Genomic DNA, 6,174 nt, shown 5'->3' on the forward strand with positions numbered 1-6,174 from the left:
GTCGGACCAAAGCTGCACGTCTCCCGGAGAGAATCTGGTGACACTGGTCGGTTACCATGGGAGATCACGTGACAATGCTTCCAAAGAAACTGGTTTCCAATTACTCTCCCAGTATCACAAAGTGCTCTATATCAAAAATGAAAGGATTTACAGTGCTGCCAAAGGGCCTTTAATTCCTCACTAAATTAAAAATGTTAGAAAAACATTTTCTTCAGCTTTTTTTTCTTATGCGTTTCTTCTATGAAAACTAACGTCCACTCCCTGCTCTCTGCTTCCATGTTTGTGGATTAATATCACGCTGGGTTAATCTACAGCAATGCAACACACTTTATGGGATGATTACATATTGATACAATGTCCCTGTGGCTTTACATCTCACAATATGTTTTTTTTTACAAAGCCATTATAGAATTTTCTTATTAACATGATACCTCAATACACCGTCAGTGGATTATAATGAAGGTTTGGGTGGTTTATTCAATTTTGAGGTGCATCAGGTTTAGGATGCAAATTGTCGCCAGCTCTATTTTTCTCTCTCTCTATTTTGCATGTATCATGAAACCAAATGATAGATGAATCAAAGTAAAATACACATTTAAATCATGTGTGTGCATATTTTCTGAGAACCATGTATACATTAGTGTATATAAGTATAAGAGTCATTAGGATTAATTATACCAATTGTTACAAATTCGAGGTTTAACGTCACTGAGAGGCAGATTAAGAGCATACCAGAGTAGATCTCTATATGCATGGAATGAGATCAGAGCGGATTCAGTGGCAAACCCCAGGCTTTACCTCAGAGGAAGTATTTGTAGTTTAGTGGAGATAAAATCAGCCGTAGATCCTGCAGCGCCCTCTTGTGGTAATCAAATCCGGAAATACACCAGCACTAATGGCCCAATACACAACTCAAGCCTTCACCCTTTAAAGCCAGAAAAATCTACTTCTTTGAAAATAAGGTCTTAATGAACCTTTTACAAATAAATACCACAAATTTGTATATGTGCTTTAATATATCAGTTCTTCTAAATCTTTTTCACATGGAAAATATAGATTCATGTGTCTGATTGTATACATCAGAGGTTTTTTTTGGGGGGGGGGGGGGGGGGGGGGGATCAAACTTCTGATGTAGAAGTCTCAAAATTGTGAATATCAAATATGATAGACTGGTCTTTAAAGGGTTAAGATAGTTGTGATTATAAATTCCATTCAAGGATCTTGGCTGTAAACTGGGAGATGTCGGGGAGTCATGCAGCTCTCAGATGGAGGGGGGGGGGGGCAGCAGTTTTTGCAATCAGCACTAAATGGAGCAGTTTTGTTCCTGCGTGATTGTCAAGTGGGCCATTGCTCGTTGATAAGAGCCCCCTTTCCTTACGTCACTGTGATTGGGCTGAGCACGCTGCTCCCTCTCACATGCTGTCCCAATGCAATCAAGCCCCTCTTTCACTGCACTGCCTCACCGCCCCTGGATCGCTTTTCAGACTCCAGTTCTTTTCACAGATGTTTTATTTATTGTTACACCATAAAATTAAAACAGACAAATTAGAAAGGCAACATTATTGTGAGAAAAGACATTAATAATACTCGCTTAATGCAATTAAGTGACAACAGAAACAATACTGACCACTTTGGCCTGCTTCAGCACGACCAACAGTTTTCTTCCTGCAGCACTCTTCATTAGAGACTTGGAGAAATGAAACATACATTAAAGAACTCACAGCGTTTGTTTCAGTATTTCCGGTAGTCCTTCTTCCCCATAGCTTGTTTGCAGGAATAGCGATGCAGGATGTCTTTAGAGGCTTTGAAAATGACTCACAGAAGCAACTGATGTGGAAAAATAATGTCCTTGTAACAACCATTCATTCATTCATTCATTCATTCATTCATTCATTCATTCAACCCAGACACGCACATTTGATGAAGGTGACAAAATATGGCAAATAAGTAGATTCTGTTTGATTATGTGTTTGTGTATTTGTTTGTTTGTGTGTGTGTGTGTGTGTTTGTGTGTTTGTTTGTTTGTGTGTTTGTGTGTGTGTTAGTGGGTTCACACAGCTCATTGATTTTCATGCAACCTGGTTGGATGGTTGAGGATGTGCATGTGCCAAAAAAAACAAACAACCAATGATTTTGGGAGACAAATTTGGATAAAGTAAATAGATCCATTTTTTTTTATCATGTCGTTCACGATGGATCACAAAAGAGCTTCCCTTCTGGAGGCAGGGCGCATGCGCACGGCAGTGAGCGAGCGCTTGTTTGATTTAATTTTTTTTTATCGCTTTTATGTTTCTACTTTTGGTCGAGTGGCGGTTTTAAAGTGCTCCATGTTCCACTGACGGAGAGATAACGCCACGCAATCCTTTTATTTCCCCGTGATCGGACGTTCTGTGCTGGATTTACGCGCGAGGTGCGCGGGGCTGGCAGTGAATCAGCTGAGGAGCGTTAACTCCCACGAAGCGCTGACACCCCACGGCGACCGGAGTTTTTATTGAGATATTTCAACGGAACGAGCAACGATGAGAGGAGGAGAAACTGCGCCCGAGGAGACGGCGGCTCAGACGCGTCCCTGTGTCACCCTGGGAAACGTTCAGTCCCAGAGGGACAAGCTGGACTATCTCCTGGGAGGCGTCGGGTTCTACAAGGACTTCGGGGACTGCTGTCACCGAGACGATTTATCAGCAGACGGATTTGCGCTTGGACCGGGATGCGGAAGTAACGGGGAAGTAAGTTTGTGCGTAAAATAGACGTCACAGAGCGCGTCTGTGCGCCAGACGTTGTTTGAACTTTTGTCCTCCTGTGGGATCTGCGTGCACCGCCTGCACGCCTTCTTTAAGACCGAACGGGAGAGGACAAGGACACTGAGATGGGGACAGACCAGCATGTGGTCTTCCTGCAGGAATGGCTGGGTCCCTTTTTACCCGGTCCTGTGGGGATGATCTTGGTGCTCTGAGGAATGCCACCACCTCCTTCCTATATGTTGTGTATGAAATAAGTGTAAAGTGCTCCCCAACAATTTAAGCCACGGGTCACCAAAAACATAAAAACCTCTCTGAATAAAATAAGGAACTGGCTTTCAAAAGAGGGGCTGCCCGTTGACCCTTCAGCACCGAAGAATTGGAGATTGAGATTCTGAAGGTAAAAGAGACCTGCAAAAACCTTCCGGAAAGCGAAATGGCTGCAAAACAATCGTGGTTCTGGCTGGACTCAAACTCCCCGGAGCAGCAGCCAGGTAGACGGCTTTAAATCAGGCAGAGATTTTACTCATGCTCTTTATAGCTTTCATGCTTGTTTCAATTTTTCTGATTTTAGCAAGGACATATTGGAACTGAAACAGGAAGTGGAGGACACCCAGCACCTGCCCATAAAACTCAGCAATATCAGGACGGACTGTCCTGACGATATTAGCGTTCTCCTTGTCAAATCTTGTGCTAAAGAACTTTATTTCAGGTCATTTTCCACAAGTCCTTTCAAACGCTGCATTGTGACCTCTGGAAAGATGTCATGGTCCCTGTCCCTAAACACAGTCGTCCAAAGGTCCTGAATGGCGTCAGGCCCGTTGCTCTCGCTTCAGATGTAATCTTGAACCTTTTTATAGATCTTACAAATTGTAGATTAGCAATGCTGCAAAAGGGATAAGATTAAAAGGCATTATGTTTACAAACACAAACATCACAGTACATAATGATTCAGATGCTACAGAGATATTACAGTGAGGAAGAGGTTTGTTTTCTACAGCCTGCTGTTTACGTCTGTCTACATGTGATGCTATGTGTGCAGTATATTGACTCTTGTGTATTAAAATCAATGCAGTGAAACTAGAACGTTATCCTTTATTAAGTTGTTATCGGCCAATTACAACTGAAGACATTCCTTTACTCTTTAATACAAGTTCAAAGTATTTTTTCAAGCAACAAAACCAACCCAGAGTAGATTCGATTCGATTAGATTTAGAAGATGCATTTAAGTGTGTCAAAATCAGATTATGACAATATTTGGTGGATGAAGTCTCTTCAGTCAGATCCACTGTGAAGTGACAATAATAATAATAATAATAATGTACATAAACAACAATATAAAAAAACACACAGATTGATTGGGCTTGTCCTAAATAATAATTTCATTATTATCTTTTTGGGATTTGGAGGATGTGAGATTTCTTTCACATGTAAGATTAATGGTGTGTCTGCAGTAAATTCACACTCACCAGCAAACTCTGCAATGTTTTACACCAAAACAATCCGTAAGTGCTGGAGACAATCAGGCGCCACAAAATGAAGGGGCAAATTCTCATCATTAAATCAAATGTTTTGCTCTGCTAATAAGATGTTTACATTTTTTTCATTCAAGATGAGAATCCTAGAATTCTTGACCCCATATGTGACAACGTTATTGGATCCACCGTAAAATGTCTTCACCTCCTCCGTAACCAAAGACCAACCGTCTCAATCCTTTAAATTAAATTGGAATTAAATGGAACATGCGTTTGTTTTTCAGACCAACCCATATGAAGACTGAAGCGATAAGGCATCTTTTTATTCTTCATAGTCTTGTATAGAATATGCTCTGCAGGGTTTGATCGCTCTGCAGGTGTTCACTGCAGCAGGTCTGAATTCAGAATTCTGAAAGGCCAAATATCAAATATGATAGGCTGGTCTTTAAAGGGTTAAGATAACAATTAGTGCAGAGATGGGGGAGTTGTGATTATAAATTCCATTCAAGGATCTTGGCTGTAAATTGGGAGATGTCGGGGAGTCATGCAGCTCTCAGATGGAGGGGGGGGGGGGGGGGGGGGCAGCAGTTTTTGCAATCAGCACTAAATGGAGCAGTTTTGTTCCTGCGTGATTGTCAAGTGGGCCATTGCTCGTTGATAAGAGCCCCCTTTCCTTACGTCACTGTGATTGGGCTGAGCACGCTGCTCCCTCTCACATGCTGTCCCAATGCAATCAGTCCCCTCTTTCACTGCACTGCCATTTTCACACTGCTGTGATTTCCACCCCCCCTTATATAGGCCCCCAGCCAACGCAACTGTCACCCGCCTCCAACGTCCTCCTGCAGCCCACCTCCCACCTGCAGATCCAACGAGTACCCATTTACAGCATGAGAAAAGGTCATGGCAAACTTGTGTCAATTGTAAACCACCCCAGGCTGCACTAATGTCAATGGAGGTGTCATCCTCACAGAAAGCAACGGTCTGTGTGGGAGAGGCAAAGTCATGGATTTTCATTGAGGTTATCAGGAACCGAAAGCTCCAACACCTCCAGGAAAGAGTCCACTATTAGGCCTTTGTGGAGATCTGCTGCTGGATGTCGCCTTTGTTTGTTTGTTTTTAACAGAATTATGCAGAAACTATACAGAACTGATTTCCACGGTTCTTTCTGGAGGGTTCGGACATGTGACTGTAACTGAATGCTCATTATTATATTCTTGAATAAGAAGATATCAATAATAAGTCAAAGTTGTGCCTAAATCCTGCAGGTTAAAATTCCCTTTCGAAGCCAATTACGGTAAGTTTCAAATATAATTGTGTGATTCTACAGCACTGTAAACTCTAAACTGTATCATTTTAGACCGCTCTTCCTAAAGCAGCTCACAGTAGAAACCAGTTTTCATGGTTTATTTTCTAATTAGCCATGATGTGAAAAATGAAAACACCGAACTGTTACACATTCTCCTTTCCATCTGTCCATGGTCCAATCAGGTATCATTGTGCGACGGCGTAATTCTTCCCCTGATGAAATGCTGCTGTCCTTTGTTGTGGTATTGTCCCAAACGGTGACTCTATTCTACATAACGCTTCTGACCTTTGACATCTGCTATACTGAACTCTTCACAGCGGGCGGAATAAAAGCAGCTCCTCTGGACTGACACTGTTACAGAGAGAGGTTGTCTCATTGGACGCTTTGAACCGTCTCGTCTACAGCTGAGATGCGTTATCAGATAAAAGAAAAAAAAAAAGCATTCATCTCCACCAGGTGGAACAGGACACATCTCGATGGAGGCACGCTAACTCCTTTATCCCTCAGTGATGGTGCGATATGGATGCAGACTCATGCCGGGGCAGGCCAGACTGTTATCCAGTTAGAAGAGAGAATGCCCTTTTTCTGTTAGCGTGTGTTTGTGTGGGATTGCACAAGCATTGGGGTTGAATAAAGCGAGTAAAAAAAAAAAGGG

This window comes from Brachionichthys hirsutus, chromosome 9 (genome assembly GCF_040956055.1).
Source record: "Brachionichthys hirsutus isolate HB-005 chromosome 9, CSIRO-AGI_Bhir_v1, whole genome shotgun sequence".
In the NCBI taxonomy this organism is placed as follows: domain Eukaryota; kingdom Metazoa; phylum Chordata; class Actinopteri; order Lophiiformes; family Brachionichthyidae; genus Brachionichthys; species Brachionichthys hirsutus.